Here is a 14426-nt window from a genome sequence, read left to right on the forward strand (position 1 = left end):
ACTTGGTATGACTTCCCTGCTATGATGTCATGCTGACTCCCCCTGATCAAACCTTGCCTCTGCAAATAGAGTTAAATTTTCTCCTTTCTTATTTGCTTCAGTGCTTGCCCTAATACGGATCTAAAACTGACTGGTTAACAGTCAGTCTATTTTCACCGTCCTTCCTGTAAAGTGGGACTATATTCGTTGTTCTCCTGTCATCTGGCAACTCCAACTTCCCTGTGGCCAGATTTGGCTTAAGAATTTGAGTCTGCGCCTTTTCTCCTTTGTCTCTAACAGCAGCCTATAATACAACTTATCCAGACATGGCAATCATTCCAATTTTATACCAGCCAAAGCCTCCAATCCCTGCTCCCATCTTATATCAGTCTGTTCAAGAGCTTCCCAACCCATCTTTTTGAATTCTGTCCCTGCATTCTCCTTCTCTGAGTAAAACAGAAATGGAGCCTTTATGTAACAATCGATCAATGTTCTCCAGCTTCATACACAGAGTACTCCCTTGGTCTCTAATGGGCCCTAGTTGTGTCCTGGTTATTTTGTTCTGATTGATATACGTGGACAACATCTTGGGATTCCACCTAACCTTGCCTGGCAACTCTTCTCCATGCCCCTGTGTCAGTCCATCTCTCTGTGTGAACTTTCTAAGCTTCACTGCGATCTCATTTCATTTTGGCAATCACTGGACAACAGAAACTGAGTTTCACCATCAGTTAATCTTGCCTCTAATAAGGTTGGCATGAAAGTAACTGTTTAGATTCTCTGTAATTTCCAAGTTCGCAGCAAGAAACTATCAGGTGTGGGTATTCCCCATTCCACACGCGTCCTTGCCTTCACTTTTCCATCAAGTACCGAGAGAAGCGTTTGGTCATCCTAATGTTTCTTTTTAGTTTGCATTTTTTAAATTATTTCATTATCAGTTCATTTGTCCTCAAATGCCTCTGAATCCATGGCTTACAACAATATCTGACAATTTCCTGGGCTGCTTCCTTTGATCTAATGCAATCTTTAATTAATTTGTTCACTATTGTTAAGTCACCTTACCCCTTTGCTATTTGAGCTGTGGACAAGAGCATATTGTACTTTTTAAGGTGTTTATTTAAACAACAACCATTCCCTGTCTTCCAGTAAATCCTTTTCATGTACTTTTCCAATTCAGTGAAGCTAATTTTAGCCGCATACTCAGGTTTATAACCACAGTTTCAAAAATAACTGGTTTGCTTTCAGACGTCATATAAAATTCCCTGTATTATAAATACTATTCCCGAAACCTCCTTTTCAGCAGGGTTTTCAATTGGTTCTTCTGATCACATAATATCATTTTCAAAACAGCCTCACCTCGACCTCAGTACTCAACATACTGTTAAAGGAGACCATCTCAAATACCCTAATGAAATCCATTTTTCCAGCATTATTATTCACGTGGGTTACTGTTATGTCACGTGGGAAACATTAGGATGACCAAATGCTTCTCTCGGTACTTGATGGAAAAGTGAAGGCAAGGACGCATGTGGAATGGGGAATATCCACACCTGATAGTTTCTTGCTGCGAACTTGGAAATTACAGAGAATCTAAGATGTAGCTTGAAACTGTTCAATATTACTGTAGTACCCACAAACCTGGATGTCTAATTTCCTGTTTTATATCATACCTAACTTTTGTATTGCAACTTTCACTTTGACATATGACTTCCATCAATCTTTTCTTCTCCTTGTTGTTTCTAAGCTTCACCTTATTAGATTCTGTGGAATCTGAGTTATGTGGCCTCTTGGAAGATTAATGGTAGATTCAGGTGAGATATTTGGTGAGGCCTATTTGGACGTTGAGATAATCTCGTCACGTCATTTATTCTTCTCAAGTGTTATTATGACATTTTCACCAGATCTCCCGTTATGCTGGTGGGGTAGAGAAGGACAATGATCTTTCAACGATGTTATGCATTCCCCCAGACAGCTGAGCGTGCTCTAACCTGGCTGGGAACCTTACAGCAGACTGGGAAAGTGTTGCTGATGCTGTACAGGATCATAATCAGATCACATCTAGAGTGGTGTCCACAGATTTAGTCTCCTCATTGAAGAAAGGATATTGCGATATTGGAAGCAGATCAGAAATGGTTCCTTCAACTAATTCCTGCAATGATGCGGTTAACTTACAAGGAAAGGATTATTAGGTTGATCCAATACTCATGAGAGTTTACAAGTATGAAAAGTGACCTTATTTTTACATAGAACACCGGAAAGAGTAAGCAACAGAAGCCAATTACACAGCCAATTCCATTTCTCCAGCCTGTAACATAGGAACAGCAGAAAGGTATTCAGAACTTCGACCCTGTTAACCAGAACAGGACAAGGTTATTCAGCCCCTGAATCCTGATATACAGTTACAGGAGGAGGCCAATCAGCGCCTCGAGTCTATCTGTTAGTATCCTGTTATGCAGCAACAGGATCAGTCCATTCAGCCTCCTCAATTCGCTAACACAGGAACTGGAAGAGATGGGTACACTAGAATAACAGGAGGCCATTCAGCACGAGAATTAAAGAAGGAGATAACATTATTTGAGACTTGTTACGGAAAGGTGGAGGTAATTCACCCATGTGTCTGTTGTATGGGAACAGGAGGAGATTAATCACTCCTTCAATCCCCTTTCAGGGATGCAGGAGGTGATTGTTCAGTATCTCGAGCCTGTTGTGAAGGAATATGAAGAGACCTTTCAGCCCCTCAAAATGTTGCACAGCAACAGGAAAATAACACAATCCCTCAGGCTTCTGAAGTATTATCAGGAAGAGGAGAAGCAGATTTTGAATCTGTAAATCAGGACATTCCGTCCACTGAGACTATAATGTAGGAACACCATGGGGACATTCAGCCCGTTGAGCATATAAACCAGGAACTGAGTGAATCCTTTCAGACACTCATGTCTATTACATAGCAATTGGAGCAGATCTTTTAAAGATTTGTACCTGTTTCAGAGGAACACGGGAAAGGGAACGTAGAGGGTACCGAAAAGTTAGGAATTAGGATAATCATCTTCACTTGTAAATAAAAGGTTGTGAGCAAACTGTTGGGAATTAAGGGAAATTGTGAGACTCCATTATTAATTAATTAACAACAGCGGATTTGCAAAGTAAAACCAGAATACATCAGAATCAGCATTTTTTTAAGCATTTGTTTGCTCGAATTCTTTAAACATGCAAAGTTAGACAATAGGTATCCTGGAGGAGTAAAGGACCTGGACTTTGAAAAGGCATTGATTAAACGCTGCACAAAATATTAAGCTGTGAAATAAGAGGACATGGGTTTTGGAGGAATAGAGGGCTGGTGAGCCAACAAAATGCAGAGAGATAGAATGGTTGTTTCGTGAATGGTTGGCAGCTTTTGGGGTTGCATAGAGTTCACACCGCATGACCTGCCAATTTACCATCCACAACCACATTTTCAGCTGACATTAAAACAAGTTGAAAAGTAGGTTGATGTAATGAAGATGTAGAACATTTACAAATGGGCATGAACAGTTTAGATAAATGTGCCAACATCTGGAAGCAAAAACTTAACGAGGATATTCCCCAGAGGAATCCAACATGTTATGGAAATGGACAGGAACTTCAGAGTGCTAATTTGCAGAGGCATCTGGGTGTCCTTGAGCAGACCACAGAAAACTCAATGCAGGTACAGCAGGGAATTGGAAAAGCAAGTGCATTTTCAGCATTAACTTATAAAAGTATAGAGTATAAATAGAGGGAAGAATTACTGCAAATCTTCAAGGTATTAGCGAGACTGTAACTGACATACTGTGTTCAGGTTTGTTGTTCTGACTGCAGGAGTGACGTTGTTTCAACAAAGGCAGTTCAGAACAAGTTCATTAGGTTGATTCCAGAGATGAATTTGCCTTTTGAAGCAAGTTCGAGCAGTTCAGGCCGACGCACTCTAGGTTTGGAAGAATGAGAGGAGACCTCATTGAGGCCTGAAGGATGTTAAAGGTGATTGACAATGTCGGTGTGGAGTGGACATTTCCTCATCTGGGGCAAACTAGAACAAGAGATCATAGTTTTAGGATTAGGCCGAGCAGATTTAAAACAGGGGTGACGAGAACTTACTTCTCTCAATGGGTTGTGAATCTGTGGAGCTCACTGTCGTAGTGTGTAAGGGATGATGGGACATTGAATAAATGAAGCGATATGGAGAGCAGGCAGGGGAATGGACCTGAGCTGGCGATGACATCAGTCATGATTGTATTCAATGGCGGAACAGGCTTGAGGGGCTGGATAGTTGCTCTTTCTTATTCAGCCCTTCGACTGTGCTCCACAGGAACGGGGAGGACTGGTTATCAAACAGGAAGCAGGCCCTCTGGATAAATCAGTCTTAATCAGTTTGACAGAACGTAACCAGTGGAATCACACAGTGACCAGTGCTGGGTCCTCAACTGTTTACAATCGATATCAGTGATCAGGATGGTAGAACAGATGTACTGCTACTAAGTTTAGTGATGACACTCAGGTAAGCAAGACATTAAATTATCAAGAGGATGAGGAGAATCTGCAAATTGATATGGACAGGTAAAGTCAATGAATAATACTTTCCCAAGTGGAATATAACGGAATGTATAAGCTGCCAGCTTTTTCAGGAAGAATGGAAGGCAGTATGTTACTGAAATGGAGAAGGATTACTCAACATAGAGATACAGTGTGTTCTGGAGGGATTACTCTAACCCATTCAGACATGGGAAGTGTTGCTCCATCTCCCTGATGGTCTGCTCCCTGATATTGCTAATGGTCCTATTGCTCTCAGTACACACGGGATATTTTGATGTGGTTAGTTGGCGGTGCGGAGTGGTGAGGGTGAGGATGTTTTGAGCCGTGCATGAAGGACCGAGAGACTATCCTTTCTTTCCGAATGGAGATCCAAAGACGATGGGAATGGCCGACTGCTTCTGAATGAAGATGCAGTGGCATCTGCCAGGACAGTGAGTAGACACCAACAGGACGCCCTGTGCATGGGCACACTGCAACGTTAACAGAGTGAGAGTTTCTTCATTTCCTCTCGATCCCTCATTATCATGGGGAGCCCACAGAGCCATGTACATCATCGGGAATCCTGCTATACTGAGAAAACGTGGATACACCTGGCAGCTCTCTGCTCAGAGAGAAAACATTCACCTCATCCACAATATATATCCTCCGTCACCAAATGGTGGCATAGATGTTGAGATTAGATTACTTACAGTGTGGAAACAGGCCCTTTCGCCCAACAAGTCCACACCAACCCGCCAAAGAGCAACACACCAAGACCCAGTCCCCTACATTTACCCCTTCATCTAACACTATGGGCAATTTAGAACCTAGATAGAACATAGAAATAGAACAGTACAGCACAGAACAGGCCGTTAAGCCCACGATGTTGTGCCGACCATTGATCCTCATGTATGCACCCTCAAATTTCTGTGACCATATGCATGTCCACCAGTCTCTTAAATGTCCCCAATGACCTTCCCTCCACAACCGCTGCTGGCAACGCATTCCATGCTCTCACAACTCTCTGTGTAAAGAACCCACCTGACATCCCCTCTGTATTTTCCTCCAACCAGCTTAAAACTATGACCCCTCACGTTAGTCATTTCTGCCCTGAGAAATAGTCTCTGGCTATCGACTCTATCTATGCCTCTTATTATCTTGTAAACCTCAATTAGGCCCCCTCTTCTCCACCTCTTCTCCAATGAAAAAATTCCGAGCTCAGTCAACCTCTCCTTATAAGATAAGCCCTCCGGTCCAGGCAGCATCCTGGTAAACCTCCTCTGAACCCTCTCCAAAACATCCACATCTTTCTTATACTAGGGCGACCAGAACTAGACGCAGTATTCCAAGTACATTCTAACCAAATTTTTTAGAGCTGCAAAAAGATCTCACGACTCTTAAACTCAATACCCCTGTTTAATGAAAGCCAATAGACCATATGATTTCTTAACAACCCTGTCCACTTGGGTAACCATTTTAAGGGATCTTTGTACCTGCACCCCAAATCCCTCTGTTCCTCTACACTGCCAAGAATCCTATCCTTAATCATGTACTCAGCTTTCAAATTTGACCTTCCAAAATGCATCACCTCGCATTTATCCAGATTGAACTCCATCTGCCACCTCTCAGCCCATCTCTGCATCCTGTCAATGTCCCGCTGCAGCCTACAACAGTCCTCTATACTATCAACGACACCTCGAACCTTTGTGTCATCTGCAAACTTGCTGACCCATCCTTCAATCCCCTCATCCAAGTCATTAATAAAAATTACAAACAATGGAGGCCCAAGGACAGATATATGCAGTTTAGGTGAAATGGCATTGCTAAATTGTCCGTAACGTTCAGTGATATGTAGGTTATTTGCATTAGTCAGGTGCAAATATGGAGTAATAGGGGAGGTGAATGCGTCTGGGTAATTTACTCTTCGGAGGGTTAGTATGAACTTGTTTGGCCAAATGCCGGCTTCCACTCTGTAGGGATTCTAAACCTGAACCCAATTTGGAATTATCGATTTTGAACTGGGCAATTGTTCCCACTTTGCTATGGAACAGACCAGACTGCCTTCACATGCTTTAAGTTGGTAGCCTGGACACCAACCTTGTCTTCGGTTAGATTTCCAACAGTATGGAAACAGACCATACAGCCCAACAAGTCCACACTGACCCAACGAAGACATAACCACCCAGCCCCTCTCCCCTACCCCATATTTACCCCTGACTAATGCACCTAACACTTGGGCAATTTAGCATGACCAATTCACCTTACCTAAACATCGTTGGATTGTGGGAGGAAACCACAGAACCCAGAGGAAACCCATGCAGATACAGAGAGAATGTGCAAACTCCACACAGTCATCAGGGGGAATTGAACCTGGGTCCCTGGTGCTGTCGCCCCACTACCTTTTAGTTAAGTTAGATGTGAAATGGGTACTCCAGGTGTGATGCGGCTGGTCAAAACACTCAACCTTAACAAAAACACAATTTATTTAAACACCATAATAAAAATACATACAAAAAGAAGAGAAGTTTAGAATAACTTAACTATTGGAAATCTTAACAGTGTATTAGATATAGTACTTTCCACTAATGAAGAGTTCCAATGTACTAACATCCCATAAACTCGTCTCTTGGCAAAAAGACACATCCAATCCAGGACGAAACAGCATCAAGACAGATTTCAGAGAGGATACAGCTAGGGATCATTTACTGAAGCATCCAACCCTTCTCCCACCCCAGGCACCTGGTGATTGTTACAGCTCAGGAAACCTGGAAAGTCTGGTCTGTGAGAGCTGGTCATTGTTATCACTATTTTAAAAAAAACACCCTAAAAGCCTCCTAAGTTATTTACTTCAGCCGTTTGCAGTAGGAAGTTCGGCATTTAAGATCTCTCTTTAAAGAAAATGAGAAAATAAACTTTTTTTTTAAAGTGAGAGCATTGTCACAGATGTTAGACACCTGGTCTTTTACAACAATACTAAAGGGGATTCCTCTTGTTACTGACCACACAATCAGCTCAAAGGGACAAATACAGACGTCAGACGCTCAGTGGGCAGGCACAGACCATCTTTCAAAGACATGAGTCAAAGTTGCTGTCACCCCTATCCAACATGGAGCACTACATGGGACACACGGAGAAATGAACAACCGACGGATACACACACACACACACACCTTTCCAATATGGAACACCACATGGAAGTGAATAACAGGCTGACACACACTACCTACATCTTTCCCACCTCCCACCCCCCATCCGTGGAACACCGCATGGCACACACTGGGAAGTGAACAACAGCCTGACACACACCATTTCATTGCTTCTGAGCTTCACAATGCCAGCACTCAACACACTAGAGAGTCAAAGCCCAAGGCTAGGGAAAGTTACAGGGGGGTGGAGAGATTCACATTAAAGACAGAAACAGACAATTAACTAACTGAGACCATGTTGTGGAAATATGGAGAAAAAGACTGGGGAGTGGGACTAACTGGAGAATTGATCACCTGGAGAGCAAAATTACAAGAACGAGATCATTGATTTTCGGATCAGCTGAAATGGACTGTTTAATCAATTTCTGAATCGGTTTCACAGAACACTTCAAACAACATACGCTGTGACAAGATGACAGGCCAACATGGAGAGCAGTGCAGACTATGCTAGTGCATTGCTCAGTAGACAGGATTATCTGTCCAGCATGAGGAGTATTGAAAACTATACTTAAAGGAAACCAGGTTAAATATGAACAACTGGCAGGGATTTGGATAATCCACACAGAGGAACTGAGGGAAGTTTCATGGACAGATGAGTTAAAGTACTTGAGAATAGTAAAATAAAGGCATTGCCAGACACGACAGCGATATAGATCATCGTGCACAAGAATGTCAGATGGATGGAAATTTGATCTGAGTTCGAATCAGATTTCTGCAGGTTTCAACCCGAGAGTGTCAGCAGCAGATTGTTGTTATCATTTAGTCTGTGTTACACAGCTCAAGGTTTAAACAGCAGATGGGTTATGCCAGTGAAGTATATTCTGGAACAGTGAATAGTTAAAGTTAATAATGGTCAGGGCATGGTGTCAGGAATCAGCTCATGGCCAAAGGGATGACCAATGTTGTGATTCGTCTGGTTAAAACACCACCTGCAAGTTCCCCTCCAACCCGCTCACTACCCTGACTTGGAAATATACCATTGTTTCTTCACAGTCGTTGGGTCAAAATCCTGGAAATCCCTCCCTACCAGCATTATGGGTCAACCGACAGCAAGTGTACTGCAACGATTCAAGAAGGCAGCTCACCACTACCTTCTCAAGGGCAAATAGAGGGAGGCTATCAATGCTGGCCAGCCAGCGACACCCAAGTCCAAGAAATGAATGAATAAAAATATTGGCCAGGGATGAGATGGAGTCCCAGGAAGGAAACGGAGTTAGTAAACATAATAGACGACAATGACCTCCACGCTCCCAATATTTAAATAAAAAGGACAATGAGACAATGGTTCACATCTGAAACTGAGTAGGTCAACATAGAGACCCATGAGTAACACTGTCAGAAGCAAGGAGGGAGACAGGAATTGAACAAGTTCACTGATGCAGTTAGACGTGATCTGCAGAATGGATATCTGGATTCAGAGTCTCAACATGAACAATAATAGTGGCAAGAAGTGAAGACTATATGAAAGAACAGTAATGCAGTCGTAATTAGTTTAAAGGAAAACATATCTGGACAGTGAGACTTACCAGGAACACCCATGATAGACAGGAGAGGATAATAAAAATATTGAATAATGCGAAGAGCATAAAGAATCTGCGAATTCAATGACAACCAATAATAATTTGTAGAAAGATACCAAACATAAAAGGATAAACTCCTGTCCATTGTTGTTACGTTCCAGTCCAAAGTTCTCAGATTCGGATCCATTGTTGGAACATTCAAATCTAACTTCCTCAGATAATGATCTCTCCTCCCCCTTATCTCTGGAGCTGCTGATCCCTGTTCGTGCTGTCAGTGATGTTTCCACTCATACTATGGCATAACACATTGAACGGAGCCCATTGATCATTAAAAGATGGAAACTCTCCACTGGGATAATTACAAAACACGGTGACTGCCATTAATCATAGTCACTAAACAAACAAGTTCAGTTAACCCTTTCCTTACATAACATTTCACATCACAATAAAAGGGAATATTTACTCAATCTGAATGGAATGGATGAGGGTTACTGATGAATGGCCGATAAATCTTGCAATTTATAAAAACTTTTTCATTGTATGTGGGAGTATTGTCAGCGCACTGCGGGGCTGTATATTCCCGCTCTGTTTATAAAGGAGAAAGGGAAAGGGGAATATTAACAGAAAAGCTAATAAGATGTCTGGTGGGGAAATTACGGGATGCATTAACTCAAGCGACAAATTTGGGTTGCAGATGCTGGAGATCAGAGTCGTGAACGTGGTGCTGGGAAAGCACAGGCTGTCAAGCAGCATTAGAGGAGCATTGGCATTTCTTTTGTCAGCTTTTCATCAGGAATGCTGTTCGTGGCCCAAGGGTACTGAGAGATAAATGGGAAGGGGAAGAGAATATGATAGGGCGATGAAGTTGGGGTTGGAGGTAAAAGGTCGGAGAGGAAGGTGGAGTGGATGGGGAGAAGGAAGATGTACAGGTAAGACAGGTCATGGGGAGGTGCTGAATTGGTATGGTAGATCTGGGATAAGGTGGGGGGGGGCGGGAAATTAGGAAACTGGTGAAATCCACATTGACCCCATGTGGTCGCAGGGTCCCAAGGCAGAAGATCAGTATTTCTTCCACCAGGCATTGGATGGTTAAGGTTCGGTGGTGGAGGATGCCCAGGACCTGAATGTCTATGGCGGAATGGAAGGGGGAGTTAAAGTGTTCAGCCACGGGGTGGTGGAGTTTTTTGGTGCCGTTGTCCCAGAGATATTCCCTGAAGTGTTCCACACGTTGGCATTCTATCTCCCCAATGTCGAGGAGACAACAGGAGCAATGGATACTGTAGGTGACTTGTGTAAGTGCAGGTAAAACTCTGAAGAATGTGGAAGTATACTTTGGGGTCTCGGACAAAGGTTAGGGTCCTGGTTTTCCAATTAATGCGGTGGCAGTGGAAGGTGCCAGGAGTGAATGCTGTGTTGGTGGGTGGTGTGGACCTGACAAAGGAGTCACGATGGGAATGTTCTTTATGGAAAGCAGATCAGGGTGGGAAGGGGGGAATATATCCATGGTAGTGGGGTCTGTTTGTATGTGGCGCACATGGGGGAGGATAATGCGTTGTATCTGGAGGTTTGGTGGGATGGAAGGTAAGGAACGGGGTGTCATTTTCCTGTTAAGTTTGGAGGGGTGGGATTCGAAGGCGGAGGTGTGGGAAGTGGATGAGATGCAGCGGATGGCATCGTCGACCATGCGGGAGGGTATATTGCTGTCTTTGAAGAAGGAGGCCATCTAGGATATATACTGGGTTCAAAGAGCAGTGCAGGAAAAACACAGCGGATCAGGCAGCATTCGAGGAGCTGGAAACTTTGACGTTTTCACACTCTCGACTCTAATCTCCCGTATCTGCACTACACATTTTCGCTAGTTTTAGTCACTTTAGTAATACTGCCTTTAATTCTGTTCACACTGCTACAGAAAAAATGTTGTTAAACTTGAAATCATGCAGAAAAGATTTCCAAGTATATTGACAGAGTTGTGCAGGGTGGTGGTGGCGAGTGATGGAGAGTATGAATGGGCTGGGACTATGTTCCCTGGAGCATTGGTTCTCAGGAGTGACCTTACTGAGGTTAATTGCGGTGAATTCCGATGCTCCAGGATGAGCAAGGCAAAAAGGCCAGGGAAATAGACAGAATAGTTATTCACATTGAAACTGGACAATCACTCACGTGACAACACGTTGCTGAACTCTGGAGTTCGACTGAAGAATGGGACTGGCTGGCGGAGTCAGAATTTGGAGGGTCCAATCACATGATTGCGAACAAAAATAAAGGCATTGCCATATCAACTGAAAGGATCAGTTATATCACATTCTCAATCCACCTCACAGAACCAGACCAGGCATTATAAACCCAGAGGAGATATCAGTTCAGCATGGAGCACTGTGCAGACCAGGCTAGTGTACTGCTGAACCCCACCCTGCAATCAGTCCAGAGCGGAACACTGTGCATATTATAGTAGTGCATTGATCTATAAACCCAGATAAGCTATGTGACCAGGGTGTGGAATTGTGTCCATCACCCTCGTACATTGCTCAGTAACACTGTGTGAGATCACTGCCCAGTGAGGGGAAACGTGCAGCCCATGCTGGAAGTGACAGGATGTGCAGCTCCCATCCAATTACAGCTCCATATCTCCCTTGTGCCATGACAAGGGGGTGCTGTGTGTGTGAACATCACTGCCAGAGAGAGATGGCGGGGAAATTAGTTAAAGTATTAACAAATGGGAGGGGTTTGTGGAATAGACAGAGTGAGCGAGATTGAGAGGTAGTGTCATGGAAGGATGTGTGCATGGTTCCAGAATGCTGAAATGAAGACATTTCTACCGCATCTTGCACCATGAGCCAATGTTCCCAGGAAAGATGGGTGAACAGGATATTGGTGTGAGCATGGTCTGAGCTCCCAACCCAGCTCAGTGCAGTATCTGCAATCTGAAGAAATGTCCAGCAATAACGAACAAGCATCAATAACCTTCCCCGCTCTATCAGGAGCAACACAAATTCCCAGCTCGGTGAACAGAACCACAACAATCAGGATAAGGCTCACCATATTCTCTCTGCTCCCGCAAACCCACTGTATATCTGTTATAGCGCCTAGCCCCGAACAATGCTCATGCTCCACCACTCTCACTACTGCATGCAGTCTCTCTCTCTCTCTTTCTCTCTCTCTCGCTCCACGTTACCTCCCACACAAATAACACTGCATGGACATAACACTGTGGACCGACTACTTCTGGACACCACCCCACCTGCACCAGAAAAACAGCAGACCCACCCACTTCCACCCTCCCTCCCTCCCTTGCTCCCATTCCAGGAGAAACAGCCTGGAATAGCACAGAAAGGGCCAAGCTGGGTGGTGGAGTTCCCATTATCCGTTCCCTCACCCCCCCCCCCCACCCCCAGCCATGTGGAGAGGACCCTGGTATGAGCCGGAGAGGACCGGGACGCCTCGTGTGGAGACTCTGAACCATCTACGTCCCACCGAACGAGTAAAGAGCAATGTTCAGTGAAAGGAAATTCTCACTTTAAAGCCACTGGCAGTTCCGTTTCCCGGGCACAACTTAGAAGCCGTGGCCCTGATGCCATCGCTCTTTTGTGTCGAGCTGGTACAAATGGAATCCCCACGGTCTCGGTGGGCAGGAGGGTGGGCTCACAACACATCGTCACCACCACCTCCCAGGAAGGGAGCACGGAGGCTCCCTCCTACACCTCCTCCTGTAAACAGCTCAGATACAGAAACTAATCTGTGATATTTACTGCTCTCCCCACTTGTACTGACATCTTCAATAAGATGTGCACATATACAACCTCTGCTCCTACACCCCTTTATAATGGTCAAGAATGTTTTATATTGAATTTCCGAGTTAATCCTACCAAGGTGCATCATCTCACATTGATTTGCATTGATCCTGATCTGCCATAAACCTGACAACTACACCAATGTGTCACTGTCCTGTTAGAGTTCCACACTGTCCTCCACACACTTTATAATTCTTCCAGGTTTGGTATCTGAGAACATTGAAATTGTCATACAGTCACACTCCACACAGAAGTACTGACTCACTCACTATTGTGAGCAAGTACAATATTAACACTCTCCCTAAGGACAGACTTAAATATTGACACATACCAGACAGAATAATTGAAATATTGACAAGGTCACCGTGAAGCAAGAGAAATACGGACAGACACTTCAAGTCTGTATTAGATTTTGTGTATTAGTCATTGTCTCTATGTCTCGGTATTAGTGTGTGTCTATCTGTGTGTATCAGTGTGGGGCGAGTCTGCAGTCTCTATGGTGCTTAAAGTGATGTAGTAGCCCCGAAACAAGATCCTTTCATTCCTGTCCACAGAAGCTGTCAGAAATGCTGAGCTTTCTGTTGCTGTCAGTCTCTGCTGGCCTCCCCACACCACTGTACAGTTGAGAGCGGAGGGTGAAAATCCTCAAGGATCCAGTTTGGGAGGGACAGAGGGAGGGCAGCTGCTCACAGCACCATCAACACACACACAGACAGTCAGACACACGCATACACATACACAGACACAGACACACACACCGACACACAAACACACACACGAACACACAGCTACACAGTCGCACACACACAGAGAAACACAAACACACACACACACACAAACGCACAGACACGGACACACAAACACAAACAGTCACATACATACAAACGCAGACACACACACACACACACACACACCCACACACTGATGCGCAGACACTCAGAAACAGGCACACACAGATGTAGACACACACACGCAGTCAAACACAGATACATATACAGATGCATACACACTCGCAGAAACAGACACAAACGCATCCACACATACAGCAGCACACAGACACACACACACATACTGACAGATATCCCACTCCCACAAAGACACACCCACACACACCCAGATGCAGAGAGATACACAGACGCACAAAAAGACATACAGAGACGTACACACACCGACCGACACACATACACGCATGCTCGCACACACACAACACACACAGCCAGATTTCAACAGTTTCCTCACTTCCCCCCCCCACCCCACCTTATTCCAGATGCAACCTTTCAACTCGGTACCTCCCTCTTGAACTGTACTACCTGTCCATTTTCCAGCCCACCTACCCACTCCACCCTCCGGTCCAACTGATCACCTTCAACCCATCTTCATTTAACAATCGCCTTCCCAGCTCCGTT

Source organism: Chiloscyllium punctatum, chromosome 47 (genome assembly GCF_047496795.1).
Source record: "Chiloscyllium punctatum isolate Juve2018m chromosome 47, sChiPun1.3, whole genome shotgun sequence".
In the NCBI taxonomy this organism is placed as follows: domain Eukaryota; kingdom Metazoa; phylum Chordata; class Chondrichthyes; order Orectolobiformes; family Hemiscylliidae; genus Chiloscyllium; species Chiloscyllium punctatum.